Source organism: Symphalangus syndactylus, chromosome 5 (assembly GCF_028878055.3).
Source record: "Symphalangus syndactylus isolate Jambi chromosome 5, NHGRI_mSymSyn1-v2.1_pri, whole genome shotgun sequence".
Taxonomy (NCBI): Eukaryota; Metazoa; Chordata; class Mammalia; order Primates; family Hylobatidae; genus Symphalangus; species Symphalangus syndactylus.
Genome location: NC_072427.2, coordinates 17,952,153 through 17,978,578, shown reverse-complemented (window position 1 = coordinate 17,978,578; position 26,426 = coordinate 17,952,153). Strand labels below are relative to the sequence as shown.

Here is a 26,426-nt window from a genome sequence, read left to right as displayed (position 1 = left end):
TTTGAGTCTCGTTCTGTCACCCAGGCTGGATTGCAGTGGTACGACCATGGCTCACTGCAGCCTCACACTCCTGGGCTCAAGTGATCCTCCAGCTTCAGCCTCCTCTGAGTATCTGGGACTACAGGCGCATGCCACCACACCTGGATAATTTTTGTATTTTTTGTAGAGATGGGGTCTCGCCGTGTCCCCCAGGCCGGTCTTGAACTCTTGGTCTCAAGCAATCCCCCCACCTCAGCCTCCCAAAGTGCTGGGATAACAGGCGTGAGCCACTGCACCTGATCCACACACCATAGTTTTAAAAATGTTATTTTACTCACAAGAGGGCTTTGGAAAGGAAGATCCTGCCCAGCAGAGCCTACATGTGCAGAGAGGACAGAGGACCCTTAAGGACCAAGGGTGGATGTCTGGCGCAACCCCTGGAGCTAGTTTTGGGGAGGCCGCCTTGTTGACTGTGCGCTGGAAAATGCACGTTGCTTTATCGTGAGCTCTCGGTGCACAGTGTTGTTTCCAGGCTCTGAGTGGCCAATAAAGCTGGTGCTATCTTAAACTATACTGTCTCTTACTCATTTGTCTTGGCCTCTCAGAGACTGACCTTCCCACCCCCATGAGAGACCAAGGCACCTTCACCGAAGGCTGAGCAATCTAGGCAGTGATTATTTACCTAAAATGCTGGACTGCCCTGTGCCTGCTGCCACAGCCCCTCTCAAACAGCAGGTCTCTCCTTCCTGAGGAAACAGGTGGAATGTGTGCTTGCACTTCCCACAGGCGGAAAGATGCAAAGCCCAGCATGTGGGTCCCAAGTATTTGCACAAGCAGGGTGTTGGCCTCAGCTTGTGTGACACACTTTGTTGTCTTCTGGCAGCAGAGCCTCAGATTATTTCTACGGATGCATCTGCAGTTTTGCTTCTAAAGCTGGCTGCACAGGACTGGCAAATAAGGAAAGCCTGTCCTCCTACACTAGCAAAAAAACAGATGCAATTTCTTTCCTTTCAGCATAGACGCGACGTTTTCACATCTTTCTGCCAAGGCTATCACCTGACACCGAGATGTACAGTCACTGCCAAAATAAGCCTGTTTACCACTAGAGTCCCTGAATGCTAGCAGAATTTCACTGGCACCTTGGGAGAAAGCGTTTCCCAACTGTATTTGCCTGCAACCTGGCTCTGACATGTCTCTTTAAAAAAAAAAAAAATGCATATATACCTTCCTGCTGGACTTTATTCTTTTTCTCTACTCATTTTTCTCCTATTCTGGAAAGACACATTGCTTTTTAAATCTGGGTACTATCAGCCTAAGGTGATGAAGCTGTCACTTGCCAAAGCAGAAATTATCCATTCACCAAATTAAGCCAACAGGGGCTAGTCCACAAACATGGAGGCCAGGCACTGGGGGAACGGGGCTGGAGCTGTCCCTACTCTGGAGCTCACGCTCTGAGGAGGCAGGACAGGTATGTGGCTGAGTTAGAATGGAATTCCATGAAAGAGGCACAAATGGTATTGGCATTGGAGTGAAAGACCCATCCCCTCAGCTTCAGGGCTGGAAGGGAAGTCTTTGTGGAGGAGAAGGCATGCAAGAGGAACCATGGGTGAATGAGCATCCTCAGGAGCTCAAAACAGCATGCAAGGCTGAGGGGTGAGAGGTCATCAGGTTCCTGGTTTCTGCTGAGTTGGCATGGTGGGTCACGTGGTTCGGACTGGATAGGGAGACTGGATGGAGAGAATAGCTTACCAGAGGATTCGAGGGAAAGGAAGGGGTCATAAAACTTGCAATCAGGCCAGGTGCAGTGGCTCACGCCTGTAATCCCAACACTTTGGGAGGCCGAGGCAGGCAGATCACCTGAGGTCAGGAGTTTGAGACAGCCTGACCAACATGGAGAAACCCCGTCTCTACTAAAAATACAAAAAATTAGCCCATCATGGTTGGTGCATGCCTGTAATCCCAGCTACTCGGGAGGCTGAGGCAGGAGAATCGCGTGAACCCAGGAGGTGGAGGTTGCGGTAAGCCGAGATCACGCCATTGCACTCCAGCCTGGGCAACAAGAGTGAAACTCCATCTCAAAAAAGAAACTTGCAGTCACACCAAGGATAAAGAGCAGGCTCCACAGATGGGATGGACAAAGGGAGGTGGGTGTGTAGACAGCTGCGGTCAACAGGAACTTCAGAGTTAGAGATTCGAGAGAGCTCCTTCACAGGAGAGGAAGTGAGGCACATGGGTGTCTAAAATAGAGTCGAAATACAAGTCAGTGAGGTTTAAGTCAAGTAATTATGTGGACAAAGAAACTTACCTTGATGCTGAAGCCTGGAAGTGGATGTCAGGGAAAAGGATAGGGAAGTCTATGAGGTTCAAAGTCCCTAAACAAAGTGGAGTGGCCCATAGTGTAGGAAGCAGACCAAGAATTCAGGAAGGCAGAAGTGATAGATCGTATGCACTTCAAAAGAGAAGGGCTGTCAAGTGGGGGTGGTGGAACAATATCCCTGGAGGGGCTGAGGAGGTGGGAGCATGCTGACGCCTATCCCTGTCCACTGGGTGGGAGGTAGGGGGTGGTGTGCACAGTGCTGGGGAAATGATGGTGATGAGAGGCTGTCTCTCCTCAGTAGACTGAAGGTGTAGGGACCGTGGTGGGAAGGCAGCGGCCGTGGACGCAAATGCCCAGAGCATGCAGAATCAGAAGAGCCTCTGGGGGCCTGGAGGTGTGGGGCCAGAGCCCCTCAGGAGCCAGGAACTGGATTGGAATCTATGTCTAATACCCAACATCTACTCTGCTTCCACCCTGACTTTGCAACAGAAGAATTTCAAAAGCTCAAAAACTGTGAAATGATGTTTAATCTTACTAGTAATCAAGGACATAGAAGCTAAATGCCTTAGCATCATTCCCCAAATGTAGAGATGCCAATCAACACCATAGTGGGATGAGACAGCCCAGGAAAACTGTAGAGAGTAGGGAAAAGAAGATGGCCAAGATTGTAAATGCAAGGAAGAGAGACTGTGAAGGAGGCGGGACAGAGGGCTTAGTCGGAGTGCAGGTTGCTGTCCAGAAGTCTGATAGGAACTCTACAAGATGAGGTGCCCCTTAGGTTTAGCCACATGGAGGTCATGATTCACCAAAGGGAGAGAGGGTCAGAGACAGTGGGAGGTGAAGAAATAGAGGTTGGGCCAAGAGTGCTGAGTTTTCTAGTAAAGTCTGTCTCGTGGTGATGGAGAATAAATGGGATCAGCAGTTTCCCCTGCACCATGATGGACCAAGAGTCGGGGTGTGCAGAGGAGACAAGAAGAGGCTTAGAGCTGTGGAGAAGCAGACCTCAACCAGGTGGCTATCTCCCCTCTGAGGGATATAGCGGTGTGGGACCCCAGGGACAGGCATGCCCATTGTAAATTGGGAACAGCAGTGTCTGATGTGAGCAACGTGGGCACCAACAATGGAAACAAAATGTCCTTGGAATCAGTACACAGGGAACGTTTCGTGTTCTTTCCAACATTCTACACCGATTGTTCTGAAGCAAAAGATGCGTGCTCTCTCTCAGCTCTTACTGGGGGAAGGCAAATACCTAGAGCCTCTTCAGAGGGAAATTTGGGAATATCTGTCAACACAAGATGCAAAGACCTGTGGCTTCATAATTCCCTTCTAGGAATGTATCACATAGAGACAGCATCGCTGTCCACTAGAACTCCTTGCACAACAGAAATGCCCTATATCTTCCCTGCCAGAATGGTAGCCACTAGCCCCACATGGCTCTTAAAATGTGACCAGGAACTGCGTTTTAAATTCTATTTAATTTGAATTAATTTACTTTGAAATAGCCACATGTGGCCAGTGAGTATGGGACCACAAAGCTATGGATATTCTTTCCCATGTGTACCAAGTATGCAAAGATTTTTTTTAGAAGGTACTGTAAAAGATTGGAACCAAAATGTCCATCAATAGGGGGCTAGTTAAATTACAATACGGTACATCCAGATAATGGATTGTTGGCCCTGAAACACACCAAGATGCTTTGCTAAGTGAAAAATAAACGAGTGGAGGCAGAACATTGTGCATAGTATAGTTGCTAATTTTTGTAGAAAAGGAGAAAAGATGTTTACATACATGTTTGTGTATGCATTGAGTATCTGGAAAGACATATCCCAAACTGGCAGTGTGCTCAGCTCCAGGGAGGGAAACTGGGTGACACAGTAGCAGGTGGAAAGCAGACTCAACTCTTTACCTTCTTCACCTTTAGAAGTAGGTGCCATATTGATGTTACTTATTCAGATTAATTAATGAACCAATTAAAATAAAAATAAAGAACTGTTTTTTTAAAAATGTATAGATGCTGCAGTCAGGCATTACATAAATTATCTGCTGAAATGTGCACATAACATATTTTTAGTATATATTTGGACACACATGGACCCTGTAACACTCCCCATCTCCATTGTTGGTCCAGTATTTGGGGGAAGACATCTGATTTGGCTCTGAAATTTGTTCTTGTAATTAATCTGGCTTCTCTCCGCTGCCCACCCAGGTTCAAATAAAACTATGCACATGCTCCCAAATTAGCATAACAAGTCTTGCCAGAAAAGTCAGCCTCAGTGTCATTATTGCTTGGCTGGGAGGAGGAGGCAGAGAGAGCAGGGTGATCTGTTTCCATAGTGCCCTGTGGCAGCTTAACCGCCTAGGATTTGCGTAATCCCCTTGAACTAAAAAGAAATGTCAACTGAGGGGCAGCATGGTGTCACAGGGGGCCCTGGCTGGGAGGACACCTGTTGTCTAGACCCAGCTTGAGCCCAGACTCAGCATGCAGGCTGTCAGGCCACACTCCCTCCCCAACACCAGACCTCAGTTTCTCCCCCAGAACCATGAGGGGGTTGAGTGGGATGCAGCTCCAGCATCTAAGGAGCCTACAGCTCCTTCGTGGCTGGGAAGAAAGCCTGGATCCTGACTCACTAAGCTGCTCTGAGGGAGAGCCTCAGGGATGCTACACAAGCCAGATTCTATGCCCCTGGAAATCCAATTAGTTCTCCCCTGGACTCTAGGCCAGGCCCGCTCCCTGCGCATGCCCCCTACCTGCCGCCCTGCTCAGTTGCCCATTCCTTCTAGCCTGCTGGGCTGAGAAGAGCTTAGGCTTTGGAGTCACAAAGACCAGTGTTTGAATCTCAGCTCTACTGTGTGACCTTGGAGGAATGGCTGCATCTCTCTGAGTCTCAAATACTCCCGCTTCCACAGGACCAGCAGGGGGGTTTGTAAGGCAACTGTGTACTCTGCTCGGGCACAGCGAGTGTCATCCAGGCTGCCTTTCCTGCCCTGCCCTCCCAATCCTCACACTGCTAAGGTGGCAGCTTCCATCCTCGCAGGGCCTTGGCTGATTCTGTGGGGCCCTGGCGGGGAGCACAGTGGTGAATGCAGATGCATGCCCATCTTGTTGCTGCTGTTGTAATTATTAATTATTTTCAAATATTTTTCCTGTCATTTTAATCAGAAAAGTCCTGTGGGAGCCAATCACCCATCTTCCTAATTCCTTAAATTCATCCAACTGTAGATAAAGCCAGATTGTTTAAAAAAAAATTGCAGCCAAAAATGAAATGAAATGAAAACGCCAAATGACTGGAAAGTCTATCCCTCAAGAGTCTTTCTTCCCTCCCTCCTTCCTCAAGCATCTATCAACACTCAGATTCAGGATGTCTAAGCCCTGGTAGCTGGCCTGAGCGGCCTAGGAGGCTAGCTGGGGAGACAAATTCAGAAAAAGTCCATTGTGACACCACCGGGTGCTACCACAGAATGGGGACACCTGTGAGTGAGTGAGAGAGACAACGCATGCCCTAGAGTGTGTGTGTGTGATGGTGGTGATGAGAAGATGAATCAAGGAACACTTTCTAGAGGAGGTGACACAAGCTTAAAATCAGAGTAAGAGTTAGGAGGCAACTATGGGTGATGAGGGGTGATGGGGGGAGTTTGCAGCAAAGAAGATGGTATGAACAAAGGGTAGAATGCAAGCGATCCTCCTTCCTTGACCTCCCAAAGTACTGGGATTACAGGTGTGAGTCACCATGCCCAGCCTTAAATTAAAGATCTTGAAAGCCAGGCACAGTGGTGCATGCCTGTAGTCCCAGCTGCTCAGGAGGCCAAGACAGGAGAATCACTTGCACCCAGAACTTCGAGTCCAGACTGGGCAACATAGCAAGACCCCTATCTCTTAAAAAAAAAGAAAAAGAAATATGAGGGCTCTTGAGATGGGGAGATTATCCTGGATGATCTGGTGGGTTCTAAATGCAGTCACAGGTATTCTTATAAAATGGAGCCAGAAGATTTGACTACATAGAAGAGGAAAGGCCATGTGACCACAGAGGCAGAGACTGGAGAGATTCAGCCGTAGGCCAAGAAATGCCAATATCCAGCAGAAGCTGGAAGGGGCAAGAACAGATTCTTCCTGAAACTGTGATGGTTCATTGCCCAATGTGCACAGCAAGTCAATATGCCAAAACACCGGGTTGCAGTAGAGAAAGGAGTTTAATCATAGGGTCACTGAATGAGGAGATAAGAGGAAACCTTAAATCCATCTCCCCAGTGAGTTTGGGGCTAGGGTTTTTAAGAGTTTTGGAGTGGGCCGAAGTGTGGAGATCATTGATGGGTGGAAGAGTGCAGGGTGAAGTCACGGGACAAGGAGATAAAACAGCTGAATTCTCATGCCGATCCCATTCCTGTGTGGGGATCTTCAAACTGATTCCTGGAATTCATGGCCTGGAAAATATCTTAAGCCATCGTTACACAAAAGCTCTGATCTAATGTCAGAGATCCTGTCTATAGGAACAACATGGATGCAATCAATTCTTAGTCTCAGAATCCTAATGTCAGAAATCCTATCTGTAGAAACGATGGGGACGCAAATTGTCAGTAACCAGTGCTGCATGATCTTTAGCAACAAGGAAGAGGGCCAAAGTGCAGCCTGATCAATGCTTAATTCTAACTTTATTTCTGTCCAGAACTGGGCGGGCAATTCTTGTCAACCCTGTAGAGATGGTTTCATTCCCTAGAGCCTCTGAAGGAAGCACAGCCCTGCTGCCAACTTGATTTTGGGCCAGTGATACTGATTTGGGACTTCTGGCCTCCAGAACTGTGACAGAACAAATGTCTGTGGTTTTAGGCACCCAGAGTATGGTCATTTGTCACAGCAGCCACAGGAATCTAATAGAGAGAGGTAGGAGAGAATGCTGGAGAAGTCGGTGGGGATGGACAGAAGTTGGGGGTGGTGGATATAGAAGAGGAAAATGGGCAAGGCTGGGGTGGACTGCAGGTGGGATAAGAGAGAGGGAGGGACAGCCAGGCATCTGGTGGCCTCGTAACATCAAAAGAGCCCTACACTACTGGGGCACCAGGAGGGCCCTCTGCAGGCTGTAAGCAGCCTGAGCCCCTGAAAGGTTTTAACAGGGCTGTGCCATGGTCAGAGGTGTGTTTTAGAAAGAGCAGACTGGGGTCTGGGGCACTGGATGGACGAACTAAAGGCACCTGGAGTCAGGGAGACCCACAGGTCATAGCTGGGATCCAGGTGAGAGATGAGTCTGGCAGAAAACAGCCACAAGCAGGATTGCAGGCAGGGCAGATTCTAGGGAAGTTTAGGAGGCTGTCTTAGTCCCTTTTGTGCTGCTATAATGGAATACCACAGACTGGGTAACTTATTTCTTACAGTTCTGAAGGCTGTGAATTCAAGGTTGAGGGACCAAATCTCATGAGGGCCTTTGTGCTGTGTCATCCCATGGAGGAAGGCAGAAGGGCAAGAAGGGGGTATGAGAGAGAGAGAGAGAGCATGAGAGAGAAAGAGAAAGGACATGTGAGAGAGAGAGCATAAGAAAAAAAGAGAGAAAGAATGCAAGGGCCAAGGTGGATTTTCTAACAATCCACTCCATGACCTAATCACCCCTTAATGGCCCCCCCCTTAATACTGTCACAACGGCAATTAAATCTCAACATGAGTTTTGGAGGGGACATCCAAACCATGGCAGAGGCAAAGGTGCCATTTCCGGGTGGAGGAGGGGGGAGAAGTACAGAAACGGCTGCAGGGGCGCCACCAGCAGAGCCTGTGTGGGCCCTGGCTCAGGGATGGGACTCTGAAAGGGTGGGGGAGCCTCCGTACATTGTAAGGACCCCTCTCCAGCCCCCTCAGCTGTGCCAGCCGGGCTGCATCTGGGAGAGGACACACAGGGGATCCTGGTGGTCTCGTCCCTGGGAGCAGGCAAAAGCACACTTTTTGTCCTGTTGGGATTGGGATAAGTGGGGCATTAACGGAAATGCATTTCTCACCTATTTTCTGTCTGATTGAAAAGAACTTCGCAGTCATTGAGAGCTCTCACACCTCCTCTAATCAGAGCTCACTTTGCTCAGACAGAGGCAGAAAACTGGGTCACACGTGGACTCCAGAGCCTCCCAGGATGCGACAAGCCAAAAGTGCGGCATCTCCCACCTCCTCTGCTCCCTGCCACCCGAGAACAGGACCACCCTACCCCAGCCCCTCAGTGAGTACACACTCAGTAGCGGGCTGAACTTGGAGTACCGACAGGATACCCTTTATTTTTCTCCCATCACTGCCTCCAGTCAGCTTCCTCACATCTCCCTTTCTAGACTCCTGAAGCTCCATCTCAGGGAGACTCTGTGGCTTTCTGGTTACTTTTTCTTCTTTTAGTAGAGATGGGGTTTTTCCATGTTGGCCAGGCTGGTCTTGAACTCCTGACCTCAAGTAAGCCACCTGCCTTGGCCTCCCAAAGTGCTGGGATTACAGGGGTGAGCCACCACTGTGCCTGGCCTGGTTACTTTTAATTCCAAGAATAAATCCCATTTGATAGTTATGACTCTTCTTCAGAGACCTAAAAGTCCAGTCAAGTCTATAATAAAACCTCAATCTCACAACCCACGTGCAGCTTCCCCTCCTCATCTTCAGGCTCTTCCAGGTCTGGGATCGCAGAAGATGGAACTGGGGGAGAGTCAGGTTGTTTTGCTCAGCAGGTGCTATATGTGAGGCTCTCTTGGCCAACCCTGCAGTCACACCTCCTTTACTCCAGGGGGATTCTTTCATGGGCCCTAGAGTGAGCTCTTTGGAGACTTGCCCCACCCATCCATCCATGCAGAGACCTCTGCCCCAGGCCTTTCTGAGGGGGATATGGAGTTGTACTGCCCAGGCCTCCTCATGGAAGCACCTATCGCCCAGCTACTGCAAGCACTGTCAGCACCAGGGACAGCCCAGGGCACACCCTTCCAATGGCATGTCCACCAACAGGGGACATCCCTGACAGACACTTTCAGCTCCAACTGAACCCCCTAGGGGCCTGCAGCACAACTCACCTTCTTCCTCTGCCTGATCCTACTTCCTCCTCTTCCTCCCACAGGCATTGATCCTGGGGTACTCCCCTAATCTCCAACACAGAGCTGTCTCCAGGTCGGCTCCTTGGAGAACCCAAACACAACCCCTTCCCTGACAAGCCTGAGCACTCTGCGCTGCCTCTCCTCACCTGTCTCAGCTCCTGCCCTGTAGCCCACCCCATCCAGCCTCCTACTGCGGGGACCCCTGAGCCCCATTAGGTGAGAGGGGTACCAGCAATGTTGGCTCAAGCCCAGCTCCCTTCACAGTGCCCACTGAGCCGCAGAAGCCCCGGGGTGCCACCAGTTGCTAGCAGCATAACTTACCCGGCCATTGCCCCTCTCTCTTTGCCCTACCATACAGGCTGCTCCTCCAGCCTTCCACTTCCAGGCTTCTCCTGGAAGAAGCATGCTCCATTATCTACCTGCATGGTGATGCCCCAACCAAGTCACATGAGGCACCATCAGTACTTTGCTCCCAAGAACTCTCTTGTTAAAGTCTGCTTTAGAGGTGGCACGGAGTAGGCTCACAGGTTTTCTGCAGCTCAGCAAGCCTTCAGCCAGATCATGAGACACCACCCTGCACTCGTGATAGGCTCCACGCTCTACAGGCCAGCTGCCCTTCGCTTGACTTCCAAGCAGAGGAAAGCAGCTGTGGCTGTATATGATGTCTCACGAGTTGTACCTGCATAAGAATTGGAAGAAGAGTGGCAGAGACCATCCTCATGCCCCACCCCTACCCCCCTGCCCTTGGTTGTTTTGGGTTTTTTTACTTTTTAGTAAAGCATTTGCTTACTCCCCGCCCTTTTGTTGGGGAGATGGTGGATTTTTCCATGGCAGCTTTGTGGGTGTTGAGAGGTGGCTGTGACAGTGGCCATGAGAGCCTCTCCATTGGGGTCAAGAGGCTGAAGGTCACCCGCCCCCACAATCCCTCCCGAAGCCCTGTCTCCCTGATGGGGACCAAGGTAGCAGCAACCTAGGGCATCTGCAGGGACACTCTGGACCCTTCCAAGGATATGTAAATACCTCATATCCAGTAACAAATCCTTTTCCACCTGAAACAGCCAGGGTGGTTTCTGTTTCCTGCAACCGAGAGCCTGACTGGCGCAATACACTTTTTCAAAATCTCTTACCTGGCCTGGAATGGGTGGCCACTGTTGGATTCATTTTGCTGTCCTTTATTAAGCCTGTCTGGAGGTGACTAGCCTTTCTCTTACTAGCCCTTCTCGTCCTCAGCTGTTCACATGAATTCCTAGAGACCCTTGTGAAAATGCAGGTGCTGATTCAGTGGGCCCTGGGTGGGGCCTGAAAGTCTGCACCTCTAGCAAGTTCCAAGAGAGGCCTTTGCAGTAACCCTACCCTAGACCTGCTGAAAAGCACAGCTTTAGACTGTCGACCCTGTCTCAGCCTCCAGGAGCGCACAGTGAGTTGGCTCCCTAACTGGACACAGAGCTGGCTGGGCAGCGAGAACACGGGCCACCTGCCTTCTCTGCGCCTTGTGACTGAAGGAGAAGTCCAGCCTCCCAGGCACAGGGCAGCAGTGCTTCCTGGGTGGGCTTGTGATTTTTCAAAGGACCAGCACCTCAGAAGCACCCAGGAGCACGGCAGTCATTGTGCTGGGGGGCGGAGATGGGCAGGGACCAGGGAAGGAAGTCCTCTGAGTGTGGCAGCTGCTGGGCTAGGCCTTCTGTGGCAACAAGTGGGCGGAAGGCATGGCGTGAATGATGTGGAGAAGGCCAAGAAACGCACTGGCTGTGTTCCAGGAGCCAGGAAACAGCCCTCCTGAGTGATCCGGGCAGGATGGGGTGGAGTCAGTGCAGGTGCGGGCTGAGGGGAAGGACTGGAAACAGGGCTGAGGCCAGGCAGTGAAGGGCCTGCAGAGGAGGCTGGGGCGTGCCTAAGGGTCCTAAGCAGGGCTGTGATCAGAGGCATGGCAACACTTGGAGAATGGAGAGCGGACAGCAGTGAGGAGATGGTGGCCTGGAGAGAGTGGCCTGAGGGACAGAGGCACAGAATAAAAGGGCTCTGAGTTCACGTGTCCTCCCACCGGCCTAGCAATGGGAGCCAGGCCTCATGGGCCTTATTAACTGTATTTTATAAACTGATCCATTCGCTCAGCTGGCTTTTGTGTTTTTTCAAAAGTTAGGGCACAAAATATGGCAACAGAAAAGAATATGTTGTCCATCCATTTAGATTATACCACAAACTTGTGCCTTTGCAGGGCACATTGAAAATATCCAGCGTGGCACTCAATATATGTGTTGAATGTGTCAAATGAAGAAGTGAATTTATAAAACTAGAGCAAGTTGCCGTGGGTGGGGGTCTTCCGGGTTGCCCTGGTCATAGGCTGTGGGGTTGGCAGCCTGTTCCTGTGGGACCACCCTCTCTACTCCGACACACCCAGCCCAGGTTTAGCAAAGTGGTCACTGATCACTAGAAATACGTAGATCTTCTTATTGAATGTCTAATAAACAGCTCAACCCAACATGGCTAAATTGCAACTCTTGGTTTTCATCCCATCCCCAGAAAATCCTTCCTCTGACCCAGTCCGACCTAAGGTAACCACTTACTGTCAGGCCAACAGACTTTGCAGTCGTTGACTGCTTTTCCTTACCCCTGTACTGAGCTCTTTCACTGGTCCAGTTGGCCCAACCTCCAAAATATATTCCAATCTGACTGCTTCTCACCATTTCTCCTGCCATCACCCTACTCTTGCCTGGCCCTTTGCCTTGGCCTCCTAACCACCTTATCCTCCAAGCACAGCCCCATTTTGCCCCCAACATCCAGAGTAATATATTTTTTTTGAGACAGAGTCTCCCTCTGTCACCCAGGCTGGAATGCAGTGGCATGATCTTGGCTCACTGCAACCTCTGCCTCCCAGGTTCAAGACATTCTCATGCCTCAGCCTCCCGAGTAGGTGGGATTACAGGCACATGCCACCACACCTGGCTAGGCTTTTTTATATTTTTAGTAGAGACGAGGTTTTACCATGTTGGCCAGGCTGGTATCAAACTCCTGACTCAAGTGATCCGCCCACCTCACAGTGTTATTTTTAAAGCACAAGTCAGATCATGTCACTCGTTTATTAGTTTTCCTGTTTATGTTCTGTGTCTTTGGCTAGAATGTAACTCTATGAAGGCAGGATTTGTGGCTTTGTTGTAGCTGGAGCCTAGCAAAGTGCTGGGTAGGTGCTAAATGTGTGTTGAGGGCCTCACTGAACAGGAGAGCCTATAGCGGTGGCTGGAGTGGGGGCCTCACCTCTAACCATGTCAGCTGCCCAGAGCTGTCCTGACCTGCTCCACAATGCAGAGGAGCAAACGCCCAGCTCCAGATTCAGCCATGTTCCAGAAAACAGTATGGCAACACTGGCATTCATTACAAAATGTGACTTTTAAGATTGTTTTCTAGACTGTTTCTGGAGAAATATCCCAAAACAGTAAGTGAACTCTGGATTAACAACAAGATGAATGACTAAAATGATATATGGGGTGGATTCTACAGTGTTATCTAGAACCCAAAACATTAACCAGGGTCTGATTGTGAAAGAACCGTAGTGATATCTCCAAAATGTGACAAAAGAATTTAGAAAAGGAAGGATATTTTTTCTTTTCAAAAAATAGGTGCTTAATAAATATGCATTGAATAAACTGCTTATATAACATAAAAAAAAAGAAAATATGTCCCACATGTCATTCTGAGACACACTAGAATGGTTCCGGAAGCGGTATTCTGAAAAGGGGTCACTAAGAAATCACAGCATTTCATCCACCTCAGGGGAGTTACCGTATATTCCTCTGGCTCCAAATTACTCAAATATTTACTTTATTGTCGTATTATTTTGAATGTATTGTTGAGAGCGGCATCTAATCCTTTGTGAAATGAGGCAGAAACAGAAGGCAGACATAACAAATGAAATCAGCAGACTCAAATCACGGGGGATGTAGAAAACATGGAAGAAGGAGAATTGAGAGAAGGGGAGGAGAGAGATCACTGACTTCAGGTACGAACTACAGGCCCATTGTCCTGGTTTACATCTTCCTTTCTAGAAGGGAGGTTAAAGGGGGTTCTCTGATAACTTATAAAATCTTTCACTCTCCCAGCTCTTCAGATTAGGAGACACTTGCTGGGTGAACTGCCTGGCCATCGAGAGGTGGGAGATTCCATGGCCTTAGTAATGGTTGTGTCACATCCCGCTGCCATGGGGATGGAGATTAGCAAGCCCTAAGCATCCAGGGCTCAGAGTTGTGGGAAGGGCCGGGCAGAAGGGCCAGGCAGAAGGGCCCACCATGCATCCCCACCCAATGGTCCCTGAGGTTGCTGGGTACACTTAATCCCACTGTCACCATGCACTCACCACGGGGGCACATGGGCAGCTCTCCCCTGCAAACAGCAGCTGGTCAGGGCTGGGCTCCACGGCTGCCCATCTGCCACCCACTCTCCTAGATGCGAAGATGTCTCTAAGACAGGCCTTATCTCTCAGAGCATCTCATTCAGTTCCTTCTGGTTTGGATCTGTGGCTCGGATGGGGATTTTCCCTCCTTCCCACATGGCTGGCCACCTGCATGCAGTGTGAGTTCCAGATAAACTGTCTGTCCTTCCCTATCCCATACCCTTCCCCAGTGCCTCATGTAGCAGGGTAAAGATGACTGAGCTGCAGACTTGAGGTCTTTTTTATTTTATTTTATTTTTGAGATGGAGTCTTGCTCTGTTTCCCAGGCAGGAGTACAGTGGTGCGATCTCCACTCACTGCAAGCTCCACCTCCCGGGTTCACGCCATTCTCCTGCCTCAGCCTCCCCGGTAGCTGGGACTACAGGCGCCCGCCACCACACCCGGCTAATTTTTTTTTTTTGTATTTTTAGTAGAGACGGGGCTTCACCATGTTCGCCAGGATGGTCTTGATCTCCTGACCTCATGATCCGCCCACCTTGGCCTCCCAAAGCGCTGGGATTACAGGCGTGAGCCACCACGCCTGGCCTGAAGTCTAAGTTTGAATTCTGGCTCCAGCTTTGTGACTTTCGGAAGGTTACTTAGTTTCTCTGTGCCTGAATTCCTTGTCTATAAGATGAAGACAGTAACAGTAGGCATTTCAGAGAGTTGAGTGGATCATAATTGACATACACAAAGAATTTTAGCACAGTGTCTGGTTCAAGTGCCCAAGAAGGGCTCACTGTTCTTAGCTCACCTGCACTCCCCCTGGATGGGGCTTGTGGAAGCCTGCTTTAACTCAGGGCCTTCGGCTCATCTGTTTGCACTCTAAGGAGGCCCAAAGGAATAGCTTTAGAACCCTCTAAAGGTTCTATAGTTTTCAGAAAGTGTCCTGAAAACTATGACTGGACCTTAAGAATCTAGTGGCAAGACTATAAAATGAAAGGCCTGCACGCTAACTGTGACCCTGTCAGTGACTCCTTTGTCCTTGTTCTCTTACTGGTTTCCCAGTATATGAAGTGGGAATCCTTTTGCCTAACTCTCATCACTCCAGCAGTAGAATAATTTTTTTATGCTGTTTCCAGATGAGATCTGGAAAACTCAACTTTGGTACTAAAATACTAGTATCTGGGGGCTGCTGCCCTACAAAGGGAGCTCCCCCAGGCTATCTGTGTTACACAGTTGGCTCCAGAAGTCTGGCACAGGTGGCTGATTGGCAGAGCCTCAGCAGCAATGCCCCTGTGAGGGAGGATGGCCTTTGCTTTCAGATAGAACTCAGAAAGTGTAGGACTGCACAAACCCAGAAAGAGGTTCGAATGCTATGGGAACCAATCAAATGACAACGTCACTCAAAGGGTCTGGAAAGTAGAACCATGGCGGTGAGCCCACTGAAGTCACTGTATGGGTGAACCGAGGCCCTGGACTGGAAACTGCTGGGAGCCTGTGAATTAGGTGGCCTCGGAGACCCTGCAAGCACTGCTTCAGTGTGAGGTTGCAGTGTAAGACTGCCTGCAGTTCTGTGCTACCTCACAGCCCAGCCACTCTTTTGTATTTTCTGAGGAAGGTGTGGAGAGAACACAGCCTTCCACCGTCTTCCTCCGCACTTCCACCCCCAAGCCAGAATCCTGTTGTCCTGTGGCTCACGCAATATAAAAAACACACACCTTAGAAGGTGTCTGCAGGCTGAGACAGGCTGGTGTTGCCTGCACAGCAGGAGAATTGAGAGGTGGTAGCTTCCTATTTTCACTTCATCAATAAGCAGCAGCTGGAATGGAAGCCAGACCAAAGGCTGTCATCTCCTATAGTCTCTCCAGAAATGGAAAAAGCTAGTACTTTCTCACCATGGGTAGAATGACTTGAAAATGCCAAATTAACCCTTCAAACATGCACTTGTGCCCACCCTGACTGATGGAGAGGCTCTCTGGAGAGGGCAGCCTAGCCTGGCACTCGACAAGTGCTTTCTGTTGTGGATGGCTCACTACATATTAGACCCTGGCCAGACATGCAGTCTCTCATTTCATCCTCAACACAACACTCAGCAGTCAGTGTATTATTATGCCTATTTATAGATGAAGAAACTGAGGCTGAGACAATACAACAGGGTCAGATAGCTGAGGAAGCATGGAGTCAGAATTCTAGAGACCAAATCTTAGGCAATTCACCAGCCTCCCGCCCTTGGTGAGTGTGATGAATTCTGTCCCTCCGGCACTCTCCCTCTCTCGCTCCTGCTCCCCTCCCCTCTTCTTCATCTGGGCCACAGAACTCCTCTGCCTCAGGTTTGCAGGGGTCCTCACCTCCTTCACTATCCAACCTGGCCCCAAAGACAGCATGTGCTCATGACAACAGCTCAGGCTTCAGAATCAGACTCGATTCAAATCCTGATTTTACATCCACCATGTGTGTTATTTAGGGCAAGTCTCTGAGCCTCAATGTTCTCGTCTGAAAACAGGAATATTACTGCCTCCTTCACAGAGCTGTCATTTAGATTCACGGAAATGTCTGACAACTCCCTAGGACAGGTGCCCAGAGAGGGCAGCAATGCAGGCACGTGACAGTTCTGAACAGAAGCTTCGGAAGCAGAGACCACGCAAGTTCAAATCCTAACTCTTCCACTCAGTAACTGAGGGCTGGTAACTAAGCGGTCCAGACACACCTCCTGATTTACTTCATGGGGTTGCTGTGAGGAGTTAAGCAGTTAATACAGTGAGAACACCATGCTTGGCACACAGTTACTGCTCAAAACACTCCCCTGGGTGACTCGGCGGCTCTCATGATACCAGTTGCATGCTCTGCCTCTGGCTCCTCAAGCTTGACCTCCAGTCTCGAGGTCTGGCTCTCCAGGTTCATTACCTGCCTCTCCTATGCATGTTCCCACTGGGTGTCTTCTCATGAGCACCACAAACCGTGTCTGGCATCTTTCCTTCCCAACTGGCCTCTTCATGGCTCCCCAGTCTTGGTTGGGCACCATCTTCCCCCACTTGCTGACTCACCCCTGACTTTGTCCTTCCCTTGGTCACCCATGTACAACTAGTCACTCTCTATATCATGCCCATCCATCCCATCCTCCCCATCCCTTGGCCACTGCCAACCCACCAGCACTCCTGACCATCCACCCTGGGGCACAGGGCACTGAGGCCTGGTCAGGTGTAGAGGGGACGGTGCCCTGGGCTGGGACAGGCCACATGCGATAGTGCCCAGCACACTGAGAGCTCCGTCTGAGAGGCAGCAGCTTGGACGGAAGCTGAGATCTCTGCCAGCCAGGTTGTCCAACAATAGCTGTCCCTGATTGAGCACTGACTGTGCCAGCACTGTGCCAAGCCTCCGCTGATATTATCAAGTCCAGCTGCCAGTTATAAGAAGCTAGTGAGGGTGGGAGAAGCAGGAACAAAGTGGGCAGAGGAAGCAGTAAGAACGCAGGCTGAATGCAAACAGCAGGGGCCGAACTTAGGGCAGTTTCTGCATCTCTGAAAGTCTGTTCCTCCCTTTCATCTGGTCTCCATTGCCTACAGGGTGGGAGGGAGGAGTTCACCAGTCTCCTATGCATAGATGATTTATTTCCTATGTGACTGTAAAGGCCTCTTTTCTAGACCTCTCTGCTTCCTGCATCAAATCCATTCTGTAGCCAGGGTAATCTGAAAACACAAATCTGACAAATGACTTCACCAATTAAACTCTTCAAGGACTCTCTAAATGCAAAAGCTCAGAAGGCTGACAAGGCTCTTCACGGTCTGCTCCCCACTGCCTCCCTGGCCACCCCGACGGGGGCACTTAGCTTTAGGCAAGGTTTTATTTGCTGGTCCCCAAGCATGCCAAACTCTGTCATGCCTCCATGCGTCTGTACCTCACTGCCTCTGGCTGGAACACCCTTCTCTTCCCATTCCTCCACCTCTCCCCTATTTTCATCAGGCTAACTCCTCTCATCATTCAGAATTTTCAACTCAGGTGATATCTTTGCCAGGAGCCTTCCTCAACCCCCCAGTCCAGGTCAGATACCCAAGGTCTCTGTGCTGCCCCAAACCTTGTGCACCTGTCACCTGATTTCAGTGAATACCCCTAGCCCATTTACTTGTCTGTCTCTGAACCTGGTCCATAAGCTCAGGGAGTCCAAAGACCACACTGTATTGATCTTTTTAGCCTAGTGCCTAGCTCAGGGTCAGATACTCAAAAGAAACTCAATAAATGTTTGTGGAATGAATGAATAAATATGAGGTGGCCCCTGCAGACACAGCCATGCTCACCATTGTGGCTAGAGGACACAGGAATATCACACTCAAACAGGGTTGACGGAGTGAGAACTGTGTAAGCTGGAGAGCACACATGCTCAGTCTAAAGGGGCCCCGATTATTGGCATGTGGGACTGTTAGGCTTCCTGACAGTAACATGAAAAAGCAGGATATTCTTTAAAACTTCAAAACTGCAAATATACCAAATAAAGCATGTCAGTGTGCAGCACCTCATCTCAAGGCCTCCAGTTTGCAACCTCTGCAGAAGCACTTGGGAGGAACCAGCCTGGTCTGAAGTCTGGTCTCTGAGCAGCCATCTCTCAAACCTGGTGAAGAAGGCAAGTTCAGACTCACAGTGGAGGCTGCTTTGGATATCTGCCATCCCACTCTCTTTCCAAGGGCCCTAGTTAGCCAGTTAGCCAGCCACCTAGGATGAGGCTGAAGCTCCCCTTGCTCCTCTTGCACAAGGTAGTGTGGTGCCAGGGCCTCCAATACCTCCCTCCCCTAGTCCATCCTGAAAGGCAGGCCTCCCAAATGGGGCTGAGGTCATTCCCTCTTCCTCAAAGTCTCTCAGCTGTACTTTAAAATCCCAGTGGACTTTTCTAGGCCACGTTGCTCTGTCTGTGTTATAGCTGGTCACATTCTGTCTGCTCTAATGAACCTGAAGGAGAGGAGAGGTGGAGCTCCTGAACCACTAGTAGGCAGTTCAAGGATCAAGAGTTTCAGTACCACAGCTGGCAGGAATAACAAGTTCAGACCTCCCTCTTCTGAAGAATTAGCCCCAGACCCAAGGACACCCCTGCCTCCACCCCAGGCTATGACGGCAGGTGAACTGGCCACCCCCTCATCTGGAGAGAAAGGGCCCTAGAGCAATCAGATGTGAGTACTTCATGTTGCTAGGGAGCAACAGGCAGCAGCTGGTTGAGAAATAAGTCATGTCCTTGGGAAAGCATGTTCCTGGCCACTAATTAAATGCTGCTGCAGCATCTCCTCCTTCAGGGAGCTATAGAAATGTGCTGAATTAATGCAGATGGGAGCAGCTGGTTCACAAGCCTGCTAAGCCTCCTCCTGTCTCTGCGCAAAGGCTCAGGGGGCAGGAATGAAATTGCTGAACCCCTGGGAGGCTGGTAAAGAAAATCTGGCCTCAGACTACTCAGTTCAACTAGCCCACAGAGTGTCTACCTAATACCACCTCTACTGCTGCAGGTGAATTCGTCTGTTAAATACTTTTATGAAAATCTCATTAAATGCCACTTCTGGGTATATGCCCAAAATAATTGAAAGCAGGCTCTCCAAGAGATATTTACACATCTATTGTTCATCACAGCACTATTCACAATAGCCGAGAAGTGGAAGCAACCCAAGTGTCTATTGATGGGTGAATGGATAAACAAAAGGTGGTATCTACCCACAATGGAGTATTATTCAGCCTTAAAAAAGAAGGAAATTCTGACACACGCTACAACATGCATGAACTTTGAGGACAGGATGCTAAGTGAAATAAGCCAGTCACAAAAGGACAAATACTAGTATTCCACTTATATGATTACTAGAGTAATCAAATTCATAGACACAGAAAGTAGAATGGTGGCTGCCAGGGTCTGTTGGGAGGGAAAATGGGGAGTTGTTGTTTAATGGGTATGGAGTTTCAGCTTTGCAAGATGAAAGTTCTAGAGACTGGTTGCATAACCACATGAATGTACTTCGCACTACTGAACTCGCAGTGGTGTTACACTTAGAAATAGTTACAATGATAAATTTTATGTTTTTTACTGCAATGAAAAAAATTTTCTTAATTCATGTTCACAGCGAAAAAAAAATTACAAAGATAAAGGGAAATGTGTATCTTCCCTCACTTCCATGCCCACTTTCCAGAGAAAACCATTAATAGTCTTCTATGTCCTTTCAAAAGCATTCTATGACTCTATAAGCATGTATGTATGTATGTATATGTAGACTGACTTCAAGTTCAGCAGTTTAGTTTTTTCTTCACACGAAAAATAGCATCATGCTAAACACAGTTCAGCTAATGTCTCAGAGAGCTTTCCAAATCAATACGTACAGATTTGCCTCATTACTTCTAACAGCTCTATCAGATCCCATTGTAGGGCTGTCTCACGATGTATGTAGTCTGTTTTCTACTGATGCACATTTAACAGTTCCCACTTTTTCATAAAAAGTTGCAATGAACATATGTCTTGTTCACATATACAAATGTTTTGCCCTGACACATTTATCATTTTTTCTTCTGATACCTTTGGTATTGACACATAGTGTTAGAATTTAACTGGGTTAAAAGTTATATGCATTTTTTAACATATTGCTTTTTTGTCTTTCAAGAAATCTGAACCAACTTACTCTCCCACCAACAGTGGGTGAGCACCCTACATCCTTGTCAATACTAGGTCATCAAATATCTTTAACCCTTGCTAATCTGATGGGTGAAAAATAAATATTATAAACATTTGTCATGTGGTTGTTGACCATGTTTATTTCTTTCTGGGAACGCTCTGCTAATAACATAGTCCATTTTTTCTTTTGTAGTGTTCATATTTGTATTAGATATTTATAGGATGTTTTGTAGCAAGGAAATCAATCCTTTGCTAAAGGTGTTGTCGTTTGACTTTGTTTTTTGTTTTTTTGCCATGCATAAATCTTCATTTGTGGGATTTTTATGGGACTTTTCCCCCCAGAAGGGGCTTTCTCACTGCAAAATTATAAACAGAAACCCAGAAGACAATGGCACCCCGGCTATCACAGGTCCGTTTTGCATAGTTCTTTTTCTCTGACCTTGGCCCCTATTGCTTGCGTCTCCCTGAATCCTTCCAGCATGAGAGACACAGAAATGTTCCTGCATCTGGCTCCAGGTTTCTCCATTGTGCCTTTTTAGGAAACTCAATATTTTTCTAACATGTTTCTTAACCTTCTAAAATGTATCCCCTCATTTGATAACTAGGTAAACCTCATGTTCTTCTAAGATTTTGAGGGGATGTACCCCAGTTATGAATCACTGCCTTCTGCATAACCTCATCAGACAAGACTGCTTTTCAAACTCTCTGAGGTTCGTAATATGAAAATGTATGCATTTTGCATTTTCCCAATAAAATTCCCAATAAAAAATGTACTGAAGTTTTTTTTTTTTTTTTTTTTTTTTTTTTTTTTTTTTTTGAGACAGAGTTTCACTTTTGTTGCCCAAACTGGAGTGCAATGGCACGATCTCAGCTCACTGCAACCTCCGCCTCCCAGGTTCAAGCAATTCTCCTGCCTTAGTCTCCCAAGTAGCTGGGATTATAGGCACATGCCACCACGCTCAGCTAATTTTTTGTATTTTTAGTAGAAACAGGATTTCACCATGTTAGCCAGACTGGTCTCGAACTCCTGACCTCAGGTGATCTGCCCACCGTGGCTTCCTAAAGGCATGAGCCACCACGCCCGGCCTTTTTTTTTTTTTTTTTTTTCTCGGAAGGATATCCCTCTCAGGATTCTGACATGGCTACTACATCAATCTCATGCTGAACCTACCCTGAGGGCTGACAATCACTTTTCAGATAAACATTTTTAAAAAATTGTTTTAGCCAGAATGACATTTTAAAAAGAAGATCTGAAAGGAAAACAAGCTAGAGTCCATTTGTTTTTGTTGTTGTTGCTTTTTATTTCAGCAGCTTTTGGGGTAGCAGTGGTTTTGGTTACATGCATGAACTAGTGGTGAAGGCTGAGATTTTAGTGCATCTATCACTGGAGTAGTATACACTGTACACAATATGCAGATTTTTATCTCTCACCTCCTCTCATCCTGCCCCTTCCAAGTCCACAGTCCATCATATCACACTGAATGATAGAGGCAATTTATTTTGAGTAATACATCCCTCCTTAAGATAGACTTCAAACTTTGTAACCCCCAACAGAAACTTTTAAAGACTAGGGCAAATAACCCCCAACAGAAACTTTGAATGACTAGGGCAAAGAGACTGAATCTAAAGATTACCTTTCATTCACTTTTTCATTCCTGTTCAGAACATACCCATTCCCCAACTTCTCCTTTCTTTCAGTAGAAATGTAGGCCCCTCTCTATTCTTTCAACGATTAATTAAAACTAAAAGACAGTCTCTCTCTCTCTTTTTTTCCATCTCTTCTTCTCACTCTGGGAAGTTAATGACTACACTTAGAAGAGAAACAGTACTTGGAGACCAGATCTGGGGTCCCAGGAAGCAGAACGGGCTGGGCCAGGAAGAGCAGCTCAAGGTGCAGCAGTGTGGGGAGCCTTCGAGCTCCACTTTTGCTCACTAGAGTTAATGTGTGCTACTGCCAGGCAGCGACTGCTGACAACTCGCCTGGGGTGCTGCAAATGCTCCCTGCAGGAGGTGAAACTTCAGCATCAAAGAATTAATGAAACATTACATGGATAAGCAGTGAGCTTCCACAAAAAAGCCGCCCAACACTCAGCTTTCTTGCTAACTCCATACTCAAAGACTGGTTTCCTGGTTCCCTTACTGATGGTGGGACAGTTGAGAGAGAGGACAAGCCACCTCTTTCTTTCTAAGAGAGAGAGAGATCGGCATTCAGAGACATTACCAGACTAGAAAGGCAAAGGTTAGAGCTGTGATTTACACATTCTTCTATTCCTAGTCCCTGGCCCTTAGCAGGTCCTCAATAAATGTATAACATATGAATAAACACACAAGTCAACTAACACACTAGTGTTAAGAAGGAGAAAGAGGCCAGGGTCACACCTGTAATCCCAGCACTTTGGGAGGCCAAGGCAGGCAGATCACTTGAGGCCAGGAGTTGGAGACCAGCCTGGCCAGCATGGCAAAACCCAGTATCTACTAAAAATATAAAAATTAGCTGGGAGTGGTGGCACATGCCTGTAATCCCAGCTACTTGGAAGACTGGGGCATGAGAATCGCTTAAGCCTGGGAGGCGGCGGTTGCAAGAGCTGAGATCTCACCACTACACTCCAGCCTGGGCAACAGACTGAGACTGTCTCAAAAAAATATAAAATTTAAAAAAATTTAAAGAAAAAAACAGGAGAAAGAGAAATCATGTGGGATATATTGTCAACCTTTAATAAAAAATACTTTGCTAAGCCATCCACCTACAAGGAAGAAGATGGACACAAAGACACAAAAATATCAAATTTCCCTATTAATATTTTTGGAAATCAGTAAAATAACCAGTTTAGACCTAAATAAATTCAAAGATTTAAATGAATTCTGACATAGGCCAGGTTAAAGTTTACTTGACATTAACCAGTAATGTTACTTTTAGCAAATTGCTTGATCTCTCTAAGGTCAGTTTCCTTATCTACAAAATAGGAATACCGCATTTTTCAGAGGATGCCATATTGCAGAAAGACACCTTTATTTATGTGTGTGTTGGCTATACATTGCTACACAACAAATTACCTCCAAAATTCAGCAGCTTAAAACATTTATTGGCCAGGCGCAGTGGCTCACGCTTGTAATCTCAGCACTTTGGGAGCCCAAGGTAGGAGAATCGCTTGAACCTAGGAGTTTGAGACCAGCCTGGACAACATAGGAAGGCCCTGTTTCTACAAAAAATTAAAAACAATTAGCCACGCATGGTGACATGTACCTGCGGTCCCAACCACTCAGGAGGCTGAGTTGGGAGGATCGTTTGAGCCTAGGAGGTCTACAGTGAGCCATGATCATGCCACTGCACTCCAGCCTGGGCAACAGAAGGAGACCCTGTCTCAAAAAAAAAAAAAAAAAAACCATTTATTATCTTACACAATTTTTGAGAGTCAAGAATCCGGAAGTGGCTTAGCTGGGCAGTTCTGGCTCAGAGTTTCTCATGAGGTTGCTGTCATCTATAGGCTTGAATGAAGCGGGAGGACTGGATTCTGAGATATTTCATTCACATGGCTATTGGCAGGAAGCCTCAGTTCCTCAGCAAGGAGGTCTCTCCAGGAGCTTGCCTGTGTGTTCTTGTGATATGGCTGCTGAATGATTCCAGGGGTGCGGGTGGGGTGCAGAAGCCTAGCCTTGAAATGTCTTTTATAAATAAGCCTTGAAAGTGGCACATCATCACTTCTGCTGTGTTTTATTGGTCATGCCAACTAACCATGATACAATGTGGGAGGGCATGAATATAGAAGGTAGGGTCACTATAGGCCATCTTAGAGGCTGACTACCACAATCTGTCACTCTAAGAACAAATTAAAACATGACAATGCTTATTGCTTGGAATCATTTTTATATTATATTAACCATGCCTTTTGTTTTCTGATGCCTTGACATCTTGGGGCCATCCTGAGCCTGGACTGCCCCTCCCAGAGTTTGCTAATTCCTGGAGATAGCAAACAACTTGCCTGAGAACATGTCTTTCATACGCAAACCAACCAATCCAGAGCCCACAGCCCCAACACCTTTTTATAGGGCTCTCACACTCAGCCCTCATCACCCCAGGGCCAGGTACCAGACAACTAGGGATAGCACCTAGACCCCAGGGCCCATCAAAATTCAAATTAGCCAATCCCAAACCTGCTTACCTGCTGTCTGGCACATTAATTTCTGCAGAAACCACAACATAGGCTCTTATCTATGTTTTCGCCTGTTCCCTCTGCCCCCTGACCAATACAGGTGCTTACCCATGGCCCTGCATGCATACCATGCCTTCAATTTCTAGGGACCTATGCGTATAACAAATTTCTTTCTTCATGACAGTCATTTCCCGTGTGCCTTCCCACAGTTGATTAAGACAAATGCCAGTACCTTTAAGATATACGTATTCAAAAAGCGCTTTTGGCCTTTTTCAGATTTTGTTTCTTATTTGACTTAACCTCTAGTTTTACTTTGTTCTATATTGAATCACATGTCCCTGGAAATTAATCAGCTCCTGTTCAAAGTCAGCAGGAAGCATCTAACAAACCGATTCACATCTCAATGATCAGTCCTGTGCTCTGCATGAATTGGTTACACTAGGCCTCTCACTATATTAAAACTTCTTCCATTTATTCCAAAGGATGGGTCAATTTCTCCTTTAGTTGCACCTTGTTTGCTGTTTGATAGGCAATCCTTTCGCATGAATCCCAGCATGTCAGTAAAACTTCATTTACTAGTGGGTATCTTTCTTTCTTACTTCCAAAAAACACCTCCTGCTTTGTAAAAAATCATGTTCATTCCTCCAATGGCAAATCTGTGCTTTACTAATATCAGATTAACCCCACTGCTCTGCCTTTCTGAGTACAAAACCACCTTTTATTATAATACCAAAGCACAGTATAATCTTTTTGAAAGCATCTTAAAAAGCGCTTACATTGAACACATGTGGTTATCAACAATGCACATTACTCAACAAAAATGATGACAATGGGAAGAGCACGCCCAGTTTGCACATCCACAGGTGACGAGAACAGCAATGTTGCAACTGCTGCCTGGCTGACACTGAGAAGACACCAACTTTAAGATACACTCCAGTTTCAAAAACTGCATCTCAAAATTCATGAAATGCAAATACTTTCCTATATAAGGTGCTTGGCATAGCATCTGGCCCATAGTAAGTAAGCTTTTAATAAATGTTAGCCATCAACAACACACCAATAACAAAACTTCAGCAAACAAAGCTCCCTTTAACCAATGTGTTTGGTGGCAAAGCAGGTTAGAGGTGTTCTGGTCTCCTCAGCCTTAGGTATGCAGAGGTGATGCATGGCAAGAGAATGGCACCACCTCAACTGCCATGGTGGGCAGGGATTGGGCCTAGAGAAGCGGCAAGCTTATGTCAGTTGGTCACTAGGAAATGAAGAGGTACAACCTGGGCTGGGAGCAGACTGTGACACTAAAGAGGCAGGAAACCCTCCCACACAGGCCAAGAGATTTACAGAGAAGGGAGAAGGCAGGGTGCATTTACTGAGCACTTATTATATCAACAGCTTTAATTAGTACTCATTGAGTGCTCACATCAACCCTGAAAAGTAGAAATTATCCCCATTTTACAGAGGAGAAACAGACTCACTAAAATTCTTATCATCAAGCCCAGGGGTACATCATAGGTGACAGAGCCAGGGTTTGCACCAGGCTTCACTTGAAACTTATTCCCATAATTCTATCAGGCACCATGGATAAAGAATCCAAGTCCTACTAAGTATCTCCCTGCCTCCTACACTGGTAATCAAACATTGCCTGATGGAGAGAGACTTCAGAATTTTTTTTTTTTTCAAACAGAGGGTTATAGCTATAAAGGGTATATACTGAGCAGATAAATGCTGTAAACAAAATTGCCCTGTGGAACATCAAAATCACTTAATATGCTCAATTGCTTTCAAAGCATGCATTGCAGAGAACTGTTATGCTGATTACCAATAATTATAACCTACTCATTAAGGAAAGTCCCTAAGGGCTTCTACAAAGGAACACTTCATGACTGAGTTTAAGTTACTCTGTGTACTTGAAAATAATGAAGCTACCATTCTTTTAAAAATTATCTAATTTAGGTT

General features: G+C 47.3%; 1 protein-coding gene across 1 annotated transcript in view; it reads right to left on the bottom strand.

Annotated features, from left to right (window-relative positions):
* Positions 1-18,172: 18,172 nt before the first annotated feature.
* The window catches only part of DET1 (DET1 partner of COP1 E3 ubiquitin ligase), a 57,775-nt gene continuing 49,521 nt past the window's right edge, over positions 18,173-26,426 (bottom strand). The window contains exon 9 of the transcript XR_010121009.1: positions 18,173-18,297. The gene's annotated coding sequence lies outside the window, so the exon portion shown is untranslated. The remainder of the gene's footprint in view (positions 18,298-26,426) is intronic.